Raw genomic sequence first — 16507 nt, 5'->3', positions numbered from 1 at the left:
GGAACCTCAGAGGAACACGGACAAATGGCTGCACGAGTCCCACAGGCCGAGCCTCAATGGGCTCCTGTGTCAAGAACACAGACACGGCAGGAGGAGCAGCCGATGCAGACAAAGCTTGCAACCCCAGCACGTGGTAGTGTCCGAGTGTTGGGGCCTCTGGACAAGCTCTACCACAACTGCCATATTCTGTGGCAAAATTTTAAAAATAGTTACAACTCTAACTTGTTTTACAGATAAACAGAACACAGAGTACCAACAGCCTCCAAAATACTTCGCCTAGAACCAAGTCTAGAATGCAGATGGCTGCTGCTCCAAGTGTGACAAGTCCCCTGTAGTGCCATAAATCCTAGATCTAGGTGACTAAGTGCTCTTGCTAAACCAGAAGGCACCCTCTGGCCCCAGGCCAGTCCATCAGCCCAGGCAGAAGCTTCTAGAGTAAGAGCCTGTGGATCTGTGTTGGATGGATGTAAACCAGGCAAAGTCACAGGGGCTCATCCTGGAAGCCCATCCGTTTACCCACTCATGCCCTGGAGAGCCCTGCCCCCAGCTCCACACCCGCAGTCACGCTGAACCACAAGAACTGGCTTCTAAGGCCCTTAAGCCACTCCCACTCTCCCCTGGACAGATCCTTCTCAAACCATGAGGCCCAGAGTAGCCTTAACAGATGGTCCCAGCAGAACTGGTCACTGCATTTTCTTACTGGCAAGTGAGTCAACAGTTACCTAAGTAGAGCAACCAAACAGGATGTTTTTCCACTTAAAAGGTCTCATTTTTGTCCATTTAGAATTGATTGTGTGTGTGTGTGTGTGTGGTGGCAGGGGTTCTTGTTCTGTCACTCAGGCACAGTGTACCATGAGTAGAGTGGTGCTGTCACGATTCACTGCAGCCTCAACTTCCCAGGCTTGGGTGATCCTCCAGCCGCAGCCTCCTGACTATCTGGGACCACAGGTGCACACCACCACTATCTACTTTTTTGTAGAGTCAGGGTCTTGCTATGTTGCCCAGGCTGGTCTCAAACTCCTGGGCTCAAAACTGAATCTACTCACCTCAGCCTCCCAAGGTGCTGGGATTACAGGTGTGAGCCACTATGCCCAGCCTAGAATTGATATTTCTTAAACTCTTACTGAGTTTGACACATGAATTCCACTTACATAGATATCGGCACACTCTCACAGCTCAAGGATTTTTCTGAATCTCGATTCTGTCCATTCAAGGTCAATATCTAAAGAAAGGGCCAGAACTGACCCTCCCTCAATGAACTCTAAGGGCAAATGTCAGGGTATGAGGAGACAAAGAAAGAAGGGTGGAAAGTACACGTTGAAATTCCGCTGTTAGAATCATAATCATCAACACTTTAAGAGACAATCTGCTTTCCAAAACATGTAGCTGCTGGATTAACTTCAAAGTCACCAGATTCCACAGGCAGGCGCTCAGAGAGGCACAGCTTTCTAAGGCCGCCCACCCTGGAACAGCGTAACAGCCTCGGGGTAAATAAACAAAGGCTTGTTTCTCTCAAGGACAAAGGTGCTCAAGTCCTTCCAAATAGTTTCTTCTTCTAAATCAGTTAGACGGCCTCGTACAACACTGTTTAGAGTGCCAGTGTGCTCAGAAGTGTGAAGTGAAAGTACATCTCAGGACCCCGAAATCACTAAGCTAAAGGGAAGACAAGGTGGGGAACGGCTTAGGGCAAACTTGCCTCCCAGGCTCCTAACAGAGACTGGAAGAAAAAAGAAAGAAAAAAAAGGCATGTACCTCCCTCACAACCGTTGGTCCACAAGGAAATTCCTCAGGGACAGAGGGCAGAACTCAAAGTCACCATCTGCACACGGAGATAAATGCGGGTCTTACTGCTTTCTCCGGAAAGGCTCACCGGAAACGCATCTGTCTCTGATCTACCTGTGACCTGGAAACCTGGACCAAACCAACGTACATCTCACATATATTGATGTCTCACATCTCCCTAAAATGTGTTAGACCAAGTTGTGCCCCAAACACCTTGGGCACATGTCCAGGACCTGAGACTATCACGGTGCGTTCTCAACCCCTCCTGAGGCTGTGTCCCGGCTGTATCCTCAACCCCTCCTGAGACTGTCACAGTGCGTCCTCAACCCCTCCTGAGACTGTCACAGTGCGTCCTCAACCCCTCCTGAGGCTGTGTCCCGGGTGTATCCTCAACCCCTCCTGAGACTGTCACGGTGCGTCCTCAACCCCTCCTGAGGCTGTTTTTAACCTTGGGAAAATGAACTCACTGAATGGGCCAAGAATTACCTCAGAGAGGCTTCTGGTTTACAGGAAGCATTCTCTCCTGCAGGTATAATGCAATCATGTGGAATTACAAAATGCAACTTTAGTAAAGGCTGAAGGAATTAGGGTTTGATGTGATTTACAAAAAAAAAAAAAAAAAAAGGAACGTTCTATTTATCAATGGACCATGAAAGCCCACACCCCCCTCTGCAGTGATGATGTCAACTGGAATGAGGGGCCCCCTCCTGTGGGTGCAGCAAAGGCTACCCTCTGACCCCACTTCCCAGAGTCCAGGCTTCCTGCTGCTCAGGGAACAGCAACCCCAGCTTCACAGGGCTCAGGCCGCCAAAGCCAACTTCCATCCATGCTGGAGAATCACCCCAGGGACCAGCGAAATGGCAGGCGCAACTCTCACCTCATCCCCTTAAAGGGGAAAAGGCATCTTCCTGCTCTTCTTCCTGCTGGTGGGAACAGGGGCAGGAGTTGCAGGGTCAGGAGTCGGGCAGCAGCCTGGGTCCCTGCTAGTCACAGATGGCAAATGTCAACCAGCCCCGACCTTCACTTTGCAGAGAAGAAATCCTTCTCTTTTGTCAGGTCCCTGTTAGAAGTTTGCACCCATTCCTTTAAAAAAAAAAAAAAAAAAACTTAGATACAACATGGGTGTTTTGATGACAATATTTCAATTATCTGGGGGCCTTGGGTCGAGTGACGCCAAAACAGAAAACTGAACCCTGTTGCTCAGGAAACCACCCTCCAGCCCCATCTACCCTCCCAGGCTGTCACCTTATGGTGTTTGTCTGCTAGATGATTATTTTTAACAATAACTGCTCTTAAGAGCTAGGTGTACAGAACAGACAAGAAGTCAGCTCAGGTTGAGGGGAAGCAGGAACAGACCCCTCTCCCTGCAGGACGGTGGAGGAGGAACCTTCAGCACCTGGGTTTGTAGGATGCTGGATCTCTGAGAGCATCTCTCACAGCTCAAGTACGGCCAGACCTTCCTCTGTCACAGCCTGTTCAGGAGAAGGCAGCACCCGCCCTAGAGACCGACAAGCCCTGTGTGGGGTTCAGCTGGAGCTGAACTTTCCTCCCTTGGTGAGAGTCAGGGCCAGCGGTGAGGAGGAGAGAAGCAGCAGGCATGAGGGGCACTGTGGCAACTCCATGCCACGCTAACTCTCGTCTGATGTGCTCCGGCCAAAACCAGGCTTCTCGGAGGGCATTTCCCTTCACACATCCGGAAATCATCAACGTCTAGTCTCCTCACAGGACAGATCCTTCCCCAGGAGGCAGACACTTGGCTGTAACACGTGGTAATGAGGGGCGCGCCTTCGTGCCCATTCTGTAGTGTTTCCTGTTACCTATTTTACCCTAAGCTAAAAATGGTTTCCATTTAGACTCCGTAGTGACACAGCAAAACACACTAGATTCAGTGTGATCCCACACCCGTCACTGCTGACCTCAAGTTCTTTATTTGTTCATTTTGCTTCTAGAGTTTGTACTCTATCCCAGGGTTCCAGGCCTGTGGATTCAACCAACCATAGTTTAAGAATACTTTTTTAAGGTGTTTGTACTAAGCATTCAGACTTTATTATTCATTAAACAATATCGTTTAACAACTACTCGCATGGCATATCCATGGTATAGGTGTTATGAGCAACCCTGACATGACAAAGTCTGCAGGAGGATGTGCGTATGTCATATGCAAACACGATGCCGTTTTATACCAGGGACCTGAACACCCACAGACCTTGGTATCCATAGGCAGTCCTGCAACCCAACCCCGTGGGCACTGTGGAATGGCTATAATAGAAAATACAGAGGTTTTAAACAGTTATGTACTAAATCTAATCTTTTGTTAAGAAATTACTGTGTATCACGTGTATTATTTGGAAGTCCTTCCTGGCCCAGAGACCTGACATGTTCTTATCATCTTTTCGTCCACTGATCTAACTAGTCATTCCAGTAAGTTTATTGAACACAAATCAATTTTACAATTACATTCTTACAGGAATCACACTCATAATGTAAGCTGCTTTGGTTTTTAAAGTGAAATAACCAATAGTTTTGAAAACTAGCTATATCATAGAATAACAGGATAAAGCAGCCCCACGACATGCAAAAACATGGGGTTTCAAAGCCAACCACTATCAAACACATTACAAACCCCTAAATATGGAAATGTTTTACACCACGACAGATATTCCAGAAAAAAATAAGATGTTCAAAAAAGCCTTATGCAGAAAACCACTTTCCCCCTTCATTTTTCACACAGTTTCCAGAAGCTTGTGTTTGGCAATAACCATGAACTAGAAGTAGCGTCCGCTGCAACTATTGCTACTGAAACACAGAATATTAAAGCAAAAAAAAAAAAAAAAAAAAGACACAGCATATTTCCTATTGATGAGAATAGGTAGAGTGTTATAAGAATGAGTGTGTTCTAAAGTCAACAACATTCAAATTCTAGGTCTCCCGCAGACACTAGATGGTAACCGCCAAAGCTTATGCACTTGGCAACTTTCAAGGAGACCAAGTTCAGAGCCATCACAAGGCAGCACCATCCTCAAGTGATTATCTCAGGCGGGTTTGAGGGCAAGTGCCCCCATCACAGTGGGAAAGCTGCCCAGCCCAGCACTTCCTGAGATCACAGACCTTACCTTCGCCATCCCACGTCTTCAATAGTTTCTTTACACTGGGAACCAGTGAGCAAAACCTAAAACACTTCCTCAAATCTCAAGATAGTCTTGAGAGCTCTTCTCCTTGCCCCTTCTCTTACTGAGAAAGCCTATTTTCCAAGCAATCTGTAGTGCTTACCAGAGCTGGGGCAGGAGGAGACCTAGTGTTTGGTAGACCGAGTTTCAAGCGTGGGGAGACCGGGAAGTTCTGGAGATAGATGGCGATGATCGTGGCATGATAGTGTGAACACTCTTAATGCCACCAAACCATACACTTAAAAATGGTTCGAGTGCTATGTAATTTTACCACAATCAAAAGACTGAGAAAAGTCATCTATAATTACTGTCTCCAATATCTTGCATCCTGTAAGGTATATTTGCTTTTTGAAATCCTCAGAGCAATCATGAAAGACTAATACCCTGTCGTCTCTGAAACACAAGCAAAGTCAAGGGTTTTGATTATAGGAAAGTAGCTGGAGAGCAAAGCGTCCGTTAGACATGGCAGCCGTGGTAGGACAAACACATGGTAGGAAGGTGGTGGTCATGCTACACGCAGATGGGAAAGGCGTGGGGAGCCACAACACCTGAGGTTTGGGAGGCACCTGGGCAGGAGCTGAGAATGTACCAAACACGTTCGATCACGCAACATTCACGGACCCCGGGTCCAGGCACGGCCACTGACATCCACTGTGCCCAGGGTGTCCTCTGCCACAGAGATACACACCCTGCCGAGGATAGTGCACAGATTAAATGTCAAAGCACAGACATGCTCAGGTCCAGCTTCTCAGATGGAAGCAAAAACACATTTCGCAGACCCCAGCAGCATGACTCTCCACCTGACTCTACCCCCGTCCCATTTATTCTCGAACCCGTCTCTCCCGGACCCCACAGCATGACTCTCCACCTGACTGCACCCCGTCCCGTGCATCTCCGCACCTGTGTCTCGGCCCTCCCTCACTCCCTCGTTGGGTCAGGCACCAACAGTCCACTGTGTGCCTGGTGCACTGAACCTTGTCAGGGGCCTCTGGGCCGCGTGCCAGGACACGCACCTGGAAACTCCCAGTGCACATGTTGGTCTCCTGCAGGACGCTTGGCTCTTCTATCTGCGGGAGCCGGCACCCACCCGTACAACCGACTCCACTCTCAGAAAAGTCACAGAAGGCTCCTCACCAACCCAGCAGCACCCTGCGGCCACATCCCACTCACCTGCTGGTTCCTGAGCCTCCCGCCCTGTGACGGCTCGCTCCTTCCTGAGCTCCTTCGGCTCCCTGCCTCGATTCCACTGGTTCTTTCCTGTCATCTGGCAGGGTTCTACCAGGACCCTCTGGCTCTCACGACACCCCAGCTCCACAGACCCACCCACTGGGTGGAGCACATACGTCCAAGCCCAACCTTGCTGATATGCTCCAGCTGGCCCTGGACTCGAACCACGCTGCCGTAGCTTTCCATCAGTGTGGCATCTGCGAGTTACCTCCTGGGTAATGCCAGGTGATGGTAACATCAACCAGGAGGCACCGCTGAGAAGCAGAACGCATGGTGCGGTGACCCAAACGTCACATCCCTCAACAGACGCTCCGTGTCTTCTCTCTTGGCAGAGCTTCGCTGTAGGAAGGAGGCCGTTCCTCCAGTGCTGCTACTTCCAACACCAGGGAAAAGCAAGCTTCAGAAATGAACGGCGTCAGAAGCAGGACCCACCAGCAGGGCTGCCAGCGGCCATACGACCACAGCCCCAGCATTCCCCAGCCAGCACAGCTGACAGCCCAGGCTCTAGAAATGCACGGCTTCAACCTTAGGAGTAAAAACCCTCCTAAGCTAACTATTATTTTCAACAATGGGATTGGGGAGTGGGGAGGGAGGTTCTAACCCTGCCCCCCTTGATAGAAAAGAACTGGGATCTGATGATCTGTGCTAAGTCAGCACTTTGCTTCCACCACATGCAATCATCCTCAGCAACAGGAAAAGTCAGAAGCGTTGAGTGATGACACCGATATCAACACATGCGCTTCTGACAGCTCCAGTAACTGGCTGCAGATACAACCCGACAGCGGTGAGATCCACGGACATCACCAGTCTTCCCAAGGATCGTGTTCCTGTATCTTCCACATTCGGAATAACCGTCTCCTTTGCCAGGGCTGAGCCATGCTTCCCTCTCCCCTGTCCTCTGCTTTCACCAGCTTCGTGCGCGTTTCCGAGCAAGTGTCTGTGCAGGTGCTATCACTTATTTCCACAGCAAGAATGTACACAGACACCACACAGAAATGGGCAACCCTGTTAGGAGCTGTGCAGGGACATCTAACTCATCAATGTGCCAAATTCCTGTTGCCATAGAAATTAAACTAATGTTGCTATGACCGCATCTCTTACTGCACCACTAAAGACCATCCTGGTAAGAGGAATGTGCCTCTGCATAGCATTCAGCTCACGTTTACGTGTCCGTTTTCCCTGAATATGCTTGTTATGTGAGATAGAAATCAGTGAGATGAGCTATAACGTATAGTATAGGATCGTTGTGTCTCCTAGGCTCAAACACACCCTTTAATGAAGTTTAACTCTCTGGGGACGTGAGTTACATAGTAACATGTTTTGGATACTAAATATCAACACCAAAGAAGTTCTGGAGTTCCTTTTTAAATTGAAATGCCATTTACAAAGCATAAAAGCCCCAATATTAAAGGATACAATTCAGTCTTTTTAGTGTATTCTCAAAGCTGCACAACAATCAACCACTAGTATGTAGTTCCGGGACTTTTTCACCACCGGCCAAAGAAACCTTGAACCCATTAAGAGTCAGCACATGCTCGTTCCTTCCTCCAGCCCCTGGCAATCGCCAGCTGTCTTCCGTTTCTCTGGATTTGCCCATTCTGGACACCTGTTGTGAGGAGAATCATACACAGTGCGTGACCTTTGGCATGATCTTTGGTGCTGGCATCTTTCACGTCCAAGGCGAGTGGAATCTCACAGTGCACGACTTTTGGCACCGGCATCTTTCACATCCAAGGCTCGTTCGGGTTGGAGCACATGTTCTTTTGTTCCTTTTTATGGCTGAGTGATATTCCATTGTGTACATATTTTCTTCATCCATTCATCTGTTGACACCTGGGTTGTTTCTACTATTACCAATAGTGCTGCTATGAAGATTCTTGCATAAGATTTTTTTTGTAAAAATGTTTTCAATTTTCTTGGGCATAAGCCTAGGAGTGAAATTGCTGGGTCGTATGGTGATTTTATGCTTAACTTTTCTGAGGAACTGCCAGACTTTTCCAAAGCAACTGTACCATTTTACTTCCCCTCCCACTAAAGATTTCAGTTTTCTCAAATTCACCAACATGTCACTGTCCAATACTGGGGTTTTATCCATCTTGGTGGTTGTGAAGCGGTATCTCACGGTGGTTTTGATTTCCATTTCTAAGATGAATTCTGTTAAACATCTCATGTGCTTTTTAAGGCATTTATTTCTTTGGAGAATGTATTCAAATCCTTTGTCCATTTTTAAATTGGTTTTTATTAAGAGTTTTAAAATATATTCTTGATATCAGGCCCTTACTGGGATAATGTATCCTGTTCTGTGGGTTGTCTTTTTACTTTAATAGTATCCTCTGAAATGAACATTTTTAATTTTGATACCGTCTTTTTCCCATCAGTTGCTTGTTATGCTTTAGACGTCTCATCTAAGGAAGCATTGCCTAATCCAATGTAACAGTTTCACCAGGATTCGCCCCCTAAAGTTGTCATAGGCTGAACTGCCCCTCATGCCTCAGATTCCCATGTTAAATTCACAACCCCAGAAACTCAAAATGTCACTATATTTAGATACAGGGCCTTTATCTTGGCAATTTAGGTCCCACAAGATCTTAAGAGTAGGCCCTGATCCCTCACAATCGGCTCCTTACGTTGGATCCATTTTGAGCTTTGTGTGTAGGGTGAGGAAGGGTCCAGGCCATCCTTTTCCATGTGGATACCCTAGTTGTCCCAGCACCATTGAGTTGCGAAAGGAAAAAAGTAAAGCAACCCTTACGTCCTTTCTCCATCAACAGAAGACACACTGAAGAATCGTGGACAATTTTGTTGGTTTAAGCCAGTGGTTTTCAAACTTTTGGGTCTCAGGAACCCTTTGCACTTTATTGAAGATCACAAAAAGCCTTCTCATGAGGCCAGGAGTGGTGGCTCATGCCTGTAATTCCAGCACTTTGGGAGGCAGAGGCAGGTGGATCACTTGAGGTCAGGAGTTCGAGACCGGCCTGGCCATGATGAAACCTACTAAATACAAAAAGTAGCCGGGCATGGTGGCGGATACGTGTAGTCCCAGCTACCTAGGGAGGCTGAGGCAGGAGAATCGCTTGAACTCAAGAGGCAGAGGTTGAAGTGAGCTGAGGTCACACACCACTGCACTCCAGCCTGGGTGGCAGAGCAAGACTCGGTCACAAAAAGAAATAATTTAGTTCATTTTACAATGATAAAGTCATTACATCTTAACAGTTTTAAAGAAGAAACCATTTTCCAAAACAAGCAGCACTGTGGCAATAGTTTGTGCTGCTGTGAAAACGCCTAACATCTCTGCACCTCAGGCAGCAGGGTTCTCATGCCTGCATCTGCATTCAGTGCGCAGCAGAGCCGTGGTTGAAGTTTATGAAGAAAGTCTGACCCCATGCTGATATACAATTAGAAGTATTTTCATTGTGTTTTCAGAACATTTTAGGTATTCTCTGCTGCCAAATGTAACAAGCGGCACTTCCGTACAGGCTGTCTGCAATGCGGAGTCTGTGCTCTGGTCAATGGGCTTTTCTGCCCCAATTCCTTCTAAGTCGACTGGCCCGTCCTGCACTTGGCTGGCTTTTACCAGCACACTATTTGTAATCACATTGGTTAGAAAACACTGGTTCAGAGTTATGAGCAGCTTCCACATTTCATTATGTGTCAAAAAAAAAAAAAAAACAAAAACAAAAAACCAACCAACCCACATCAATATCACCATTGATCACATGAGAAAGTGGTGGACACAAGATTTTTATACTTTAATATTCACTGGAAAGCTCAAATGTCTATCACTGGGAATAAGGTGCTTTCCTGGAGATGAAAGTCATTTTGTTCATTTTTCAGGCCACACCTGGAAATACCTCCATCTGAAGTGGCATTGTTTGTACGTCTTTCTTTACATAAAGAAAGCTGTTAGTGGAAGAAGTGGTTCTGCAGGTTCATAGCTCAGAGGCACCAGTGCTCTCCCTAGATAACCATAAAATCCTCAGAAGATGAACCTGTGCACCATTCCTGTTTCTCACTCAGAACATTCCAGAAGGAACCCTGAATCCCGGTGCTGCAGCGGGACTGAAGTTTGCTCTCACCCACACAATGAACCCAGGGAGATCCCCCAGTCGCCACCCCAAGGCCATAGCCTTGGTCCTCTGTCTGGTCTGGGAGGGCTCCTGCAGCTCCAGCCTAGCAGGGAAAAGCAGGCACCCACGTCAGAAAGCACTCCCAAGGCCCGGCGAGCACTTCTGCTTATGTGCCAGCCAAGTGCGTTTGACAAGGCTACACCCAGCTGTACAGCAGGCAGCAAGGTACCCAGCAAATACTCAGGGCTCATGTTACTGAGGAAGGAAGGTGGACAGCGAGGTACCCAGCAAGTGCTCAGGGCTCACGTTACAGAGGGGAAGTCAGGCAGATAGTGAGGTACCCAGCAGGGTTCACGTTACCAAGGAGGAAAGGAGCGTGGAGACAAGGGGGCTGGAACAGTCTGTCATAACCTTTTGCATTTACAAGGCTCGCTAAAGATTATCCGATTTGTTCTTGGCAACAGCTCACAAGATAGGCAGAGGCATGACTGTTTTCACTACTTCATAAAAAGAGATCCAGAGAACTAATGATGACCACGTGCTCTTCCCACAGGCTCCCAGAAATCCTCAAATCATCTGTCTTGTATACATGTGATAGTATCTCAGTCAAGTCCCCTCTCTGCAGGGGGATTTTAATGCCGCCCTGCTGTTCCTTCACACCCCTGCCCTCTCCTGCATTTCAGCCATGCCCACCATCCATGATGCCCACCATCCATGGGGAGTCCACACCACCCCAGCCCCGCTGCTGCTGATGGCTTGGGTCACCCTTGTCTTTCATTTCCACCGGCAGGGACCTGTTCTTCCTTCAAACGCAGCTCAAACTCACTCATTGTGTGAAGCCTTTTCCAGCCACCACAACTGTCATGTGTAAAATCAGTGTGTGGAATGCTTCATATAGGAGGTGCTTATGTTGCCTTATTGGCTGTGAGCAGGACCAAATTCTTAGCAAACCAAGTGATCCCCTCTCCCCATCTCTGCTCCAGTGCACTTAAAACAAGCATTCCTGGAAGCACCTTTTCAGTCCAATTCATGCATGAGTCTGCCCCACACCCTGCAGAAAAGCCCTGGCGGTCAGGGCTCAGGGCCCCCAGGTACCCACCTAGGAGAGCTTAGTGCCCTCTCTGGAATTGTTGCCCAGAGACCCACGGCTGGAAGGGAAAAAACTTTGCATCCTGTGAAATATCCAGGCCCCAAGACCCACTAAGGAGCAGAAAACGAGGAAAGAGCCTTGAACAGACCCTCGGGAGGGCAGTCAGCAGGAGCCACGGAGGCCACCAGGAGGGAGGGAGGGAGGCAGGCAGGGAGGCCAGAGGTGATGTGGCTAGAGGTGACATGGTGGGGGGATGACACGGCATGGTGGGGGGAGGAGACGTGGCCAGCGGCAACGTGGCCAGGGAAGGAGATACGGCTGGAAGTGACAAGAGGGGTCTCCAGGCCTCAGACTGTGCCTGATTTATGGATGACATTTTGTTATATCTAACTTTAAAGTAGCAATTTAGAACCATTGTGTACATTTCAAGCACGGTACAAATATAGCACATTTCCCAAACCAAAGAACAGTGCATTGAAGGAAAAAATAGCAGCTCACCAATAAAAAGAGTAAAGAAAAAAATTCATTTTAACATCAGAAATAAAGAGATCCTACAGCTCTTCTAGTCCAATCCCCACCCTAATGTGAATGGTGGGAAAGGGAAGTAGATTCTAGTCAGTCAGAATTAAAGGCAAAACCGATCCACTTTACTTTCTACTTGACAGAAAACAAGAAGCTCATCAAGGAATCCCTACGAACAGTAGCTTTAGGAGTCCCCAAAATGCAAAATTCACCTTCAAATTAAATCAACTGCTAAGTGTGTATAAAGTTATTGTTTTCATTATTGCCTTCCTCATTCCCAGGGGCTTTATTTAGACCTTGTTTCGCCCTAATTGCCTCCAACACACCCAGGAAATTTAAACCCCACAAGTAAACCGTGTCTCGATTAACACACAGCATTCTTTAGGAGCAGACAGTCCGTTGCTCTAAGACGTTCTTGTCACCTAAGCACTGAGTACAGCCTGAGAATGCACAACACACACACACACGAACTTGGACAGACAACAGATGAGATGTGGCACATGAGGAGGAAGACGAGACAAATGAGCTTCACCGACTTCACCCCGGATCCATGAAGAAGTGACACATACAGACTGCTGGGGTGCCAGTGACTCCTCAAAAACAGCCAAGGGCAGCATTTGAAGAAGCAGCACCACAGGCCAGGAGGGTCTTTGGGCTTCAGAGGGGAGGGGCGCCTCTGACCAGGTGTTGGGGGCTTCAGAGGGGAGGGGCGCCACTGACCAGGTGTTGGGGGCTTCAGAAGGGGAGGGGGGCCCCAACCAGGTGCTGGGGACTTCAGAAGGGAGGGGTGCCCCGACCAGGTGCTGGGGCTTCAGACGGGAAGGCAAATATATCCAATTCATCCTGTCACTAAAAACGACATAATCTGCCATCTCCATCACAGATGATGCAGTCAGGTTTCCATCACCGGGGTGGTTTTTTTTTTTGTTTGTTTTTTTTTTTTACATGGAGTCTCTGCTCTGTCGCCCAGGGTGGAGTGCAGTGGCGCGATCTCGGCTCACTGCAACCTCTGCCTCCCGGGTACAAGCGATTATCCTGCCTCAGCCTCCCAAGTAGCTGGGATTACAGGTGCCTGTGTCACCATGCCCGGCTAATTTTCATATTTTCAGTACAGACGGGGTTTCACCATGTTGTCCAGGTTGGTCTTGAACTCCTGACCTCAGGTGATCCACCTGCCTCATCTTCTCAAAGTGCTCGAATTACAGGCATAAGCCACCACGGCCTGTGATTACTAGTGTAATTTCTAAGCCGCTCTCTCACACCCACTCCCCCGCCCTTTTTTTTTAAACCAGCTTTATGGCTATATTTTTTCCAAGAGAACCCATTACCCATTTGAAGTACAAATAAGACACCATGTTTAAAAACCAAAAATGCCAATTTACATAGAAATCTCCAAATACCCAGTCGATTTCAGCCTTGAGAATAAGATCAAGCTGTTGGCTGAATACAACTTCCCTTTCCATCTGTCTGCCTGTTAGACACAAGGACAAAGCCACGAGCTAGGGACATAAAGGCAGCAACCAGGAAGGCAGCCGAGACTCCAAATAAAAGCTCGAAGGACCAACACAAAGGTACCACACCCCGCACGCCCTCCTCTCCTTCCTTTTCAGAACTTCCAGAGGATGAAACAGGGACCTCCTCAGACGTCCCACGGTGCAGGCGGCCAGAGGGGAAGGCGGCGGCAGCAGCCTGAATGAGGCCACCAGGAAATCACATTCCACAAACAGAAATTCTCCATGTGCTTTACATCCTCTGTCTCTGAAGAACTATGCCAGTCTAACAGTCGCTAGAAAACTGCATTCAAGTGTCATTTCGCATTTCAAGCAAAGAAAACAGTGGTGGGGCATGAGGGAAAAACATAGCCATGTGTTCTGGGGTATTAAAAATAAGTTTTCTTCTGTTATAAATGTATAATTATACATTCTCAGATTTCTGTATAATTGATATGCTTCCCAATTAGCAGACAGAGTAATAAAAAGTGAATTCCAAGTGTAAGATCGGAGGACCCATTCACATGGCTTCAGGTTCTGCTACTGTGTTTCAACTTAAGAAAATGGTTCTGTGTATTGGTAACAAGGCGTGAGTGTCTGTGAGGCTGTAATCAGGGTTCGTGTTGGCTCCCTAGCAGAGGATGTTACACTGTTACATTATCTTCTACAAAAAATCCTGAAAAAATGAAGGCTGAATAGACATACACACCCTCCCAAAATAATCCAAATGCCCATCGATATGAAAAACAGATGAATTACGGTTTCCATCATGGAATATTCCTCAGCAGTGAAAACAAACTATAGCCACAGGTTCCAACTAGGATAAAGAAAAACTTTTAAACACGCTTAAAGTGAACTGACAAGGCAGAATTCCTCCATTACAGGCATCGGCTCCAACAGGGTACAGTTCTGAATCCTGTGATGTAGAATTAGTTATCAACCCTGTTTAGGGACACATCTAGAAAAAAGCAAAATAATGACTACACAATTTTACATTCTTTGTAAATTATAACTACTATGAAAATTCTAAAAATGTGAAAATCTTCCCAACTCTTCCTTTGATAAGCTTCAAAATAAATACCCTGGCATTGCTTGCGACACTCACAGGTGTGCCAAAATAATTGAAAATATACCCAAGTTAGTAGAATCAAAACTTGAAGATGTACGAGTCGTCCCTGCCTCGCTATCTCTACATCGTGTAGAAATTTAAGAGCAGGTAGTGGCACTGCAATGCAAGGCTCAAACCAACTGGGTATTTGGAAACTTCTGTGCAAATTGACATTTTTGGTTTTTAAACATCGTGTTATTTGTACTTCAAACAGGTAACTGTTTGGTTCCCTTGGAAAAAATACAGCCATAAACCTGGTTTAAAAAAAAAAATACGGGAGTGGGTATGAGACAGTAGCTTAGAAATTTTACCAGTAACGGCAGGGAGCAGTGGCTCATGCCTGTAATCCCAGCACTTTGAGAGGCAGGACCCATAGGGCCTTTGAGGGCACCGGTCTCCTCTGTTGCCTTCCTGCCAGACTGACCCCAGGACTTTCACTGGGTTTCCACCCCTGTCTCATTCAACATCCCCCCCAAGGGTAGCCTTCGTCCTCATCTGGGGCTCAACTCTGCCCAATTTCCTAAATCTCTGCCTTCAGAGCCTGAAAACACCCACGCCCAGGGTAACCCTAGGTCCACGTTTACCCTAGAGTCCCGATTTTATCTGTTTCCCCAGCATCGCCTTAGTGATAATATATCCTGTAAATTCGAACTGCCTTCACACCTCACCCGCACCGTCTCCCAGCAGACCCCACTCAGATGTACCTGCCCCAGACCCCACACCCAGGTCTGTGCATGCTGCCCTGCTCTGCCTCTGTGGGAACCACCTCTCTTTCTTGAGGAATCAGCTGGCGATCATCTCCTTGTGGAGGGCTGCCCTGACTTCCAACCCTCTCCAGCAAAGGTAGAAGCCATCCTCGGTACTTCCCCCAAAACTCAGGTCAAGTATGAAGATGGTGCAGATGCTAGCTGTGCCTGGGATGCCATGGGCAGGGTCCTCAGATGCTCTGCACATGGCCCGGGGCACAGCCTGAACACAGCAAGTGCTGCAGAAATAAAACCGACATGCGCTGACCTCTGATAGGGCCTCCTTCACCATCCACATCTGTCTCCCCTCTGGACAGTAAAATCCACAAGACAGGGAGGGCTTGTCTCACTCACCTTCAAACTCCCAGGGTCACCCTGGCAGGTAAAGGGGACTCAAATGTCTTCTGAAGGAACCCGCTGGTTAGCTGCCAAGTTAAAGGGCCTCTGAAAATCAGAGCTCAGCATAGGAGTCCAGCACACGTTATGATGAATGACTCCAACCACGGCAGAACTGGCCGTGGAACCAGTGCTGACCAATTCAGGGTTTGTTCACTGTTTCTCAGTTCATTAGCATAACTCACTCTAACACAGCAGCCACGCACAGATCCTCAGACATCTACACAGAGTGGGACGATGGCGCCGAGTCATGTAAACGTCCCATTGCAGACTGGGAGACACCAGTCAGACGCGGACCTAGGGAGAGCGCAGACCTCGCATTAAATCGGCTCCGTGTAAACAGCACTCCCTGCCAGGCCCTTTCCTATCTGCACAGCTTCTACAAATTCAACTCTCGCACCTGACACCTAAGAATACTGCGTACCCCCATGTGAACCGCCCACTTACCTCCCAAAATGACCCGGCATGGCCGAGTACAAACCATTTCAACATAAGGGAACTGGAGGGCATGTGGGGCTTTCCTGAGTCCCTGCTGCCTCCTGACTGGAGGGTCCACTGCTTCACACAGACCCCTAGTGAAGGGCGGGTCTCTTCGACCCCCTCAGAGTCAAGAAAATCCTTGTTCACTTTCTCAAGACCGCACACAACCGAGTCACAAAGCAGGGCGGAACCTCGACTCTCCGGGTTCAGGTCATGTTGAGTTTAGGACCTGCTGCTGTGAACACTGCAGGAAATGATGCGCCTGATTCCGGCTTTGACCTCGAGCTGATCAGCATTAGGTAATTTCACTTTCCAGGACCAATTTCAAAGGCCTGCAAAGCCAGAGAAGGGAGAGGAGAGGGAACATGCCCTCACCCCAGACCTGCTGCAGGCATGCACTTCTCAGATGCATCCCAAGGTGCACAGCGTGTC

At 48.0% G+C, this 16507-nt stretch overlaps 1 protein-coding gene across 2 annotated transcripts in view; it reads right to left on the bottom strand.

The window, feature by feature from the left end:
* The window catches only part of LOC114680389 (ATP-dependent 6-phosphofructokinase, platelet type-like), a 67832-nt gene that overhangs the window by 39425 nt on the left and 11900 nt on the right, over window positions 1-16507 (bottom strand). Inside the window, exon 1 of one of the 2 annotated variants that reach the window (XM_077943032.1) lies at window positions 6120-6226. The exons of the other annotated variant lie outside the window; for it this stretch is intronic. The gene's annotated coding sequence lies outside the window, so the exon portion shown is untranslated. Of the gene's footprint in view, window positions 1-6119; window positions 6227-16507 lie in introns of those variants that run through there. 2 annotated transcript variants of the gene reach the window in all.

This window comes from Macaca mulatta, chromosome 8 (genome assembly GCF_049350105.2).
Source record: "Macaca mulatta isolate MMU2019108-1 chromosome 8, T2T-MMU8v2.0, whole genome shotgun sequence".
NCBI lineage: Eukaryota > Metazoa > Chordata > Mammalia > Primates > Cercopithecidae > Macaca > Macaca mulatta.
This window is presented reverse-complemented; position numbering and strand designations above follow the sequence as displayed.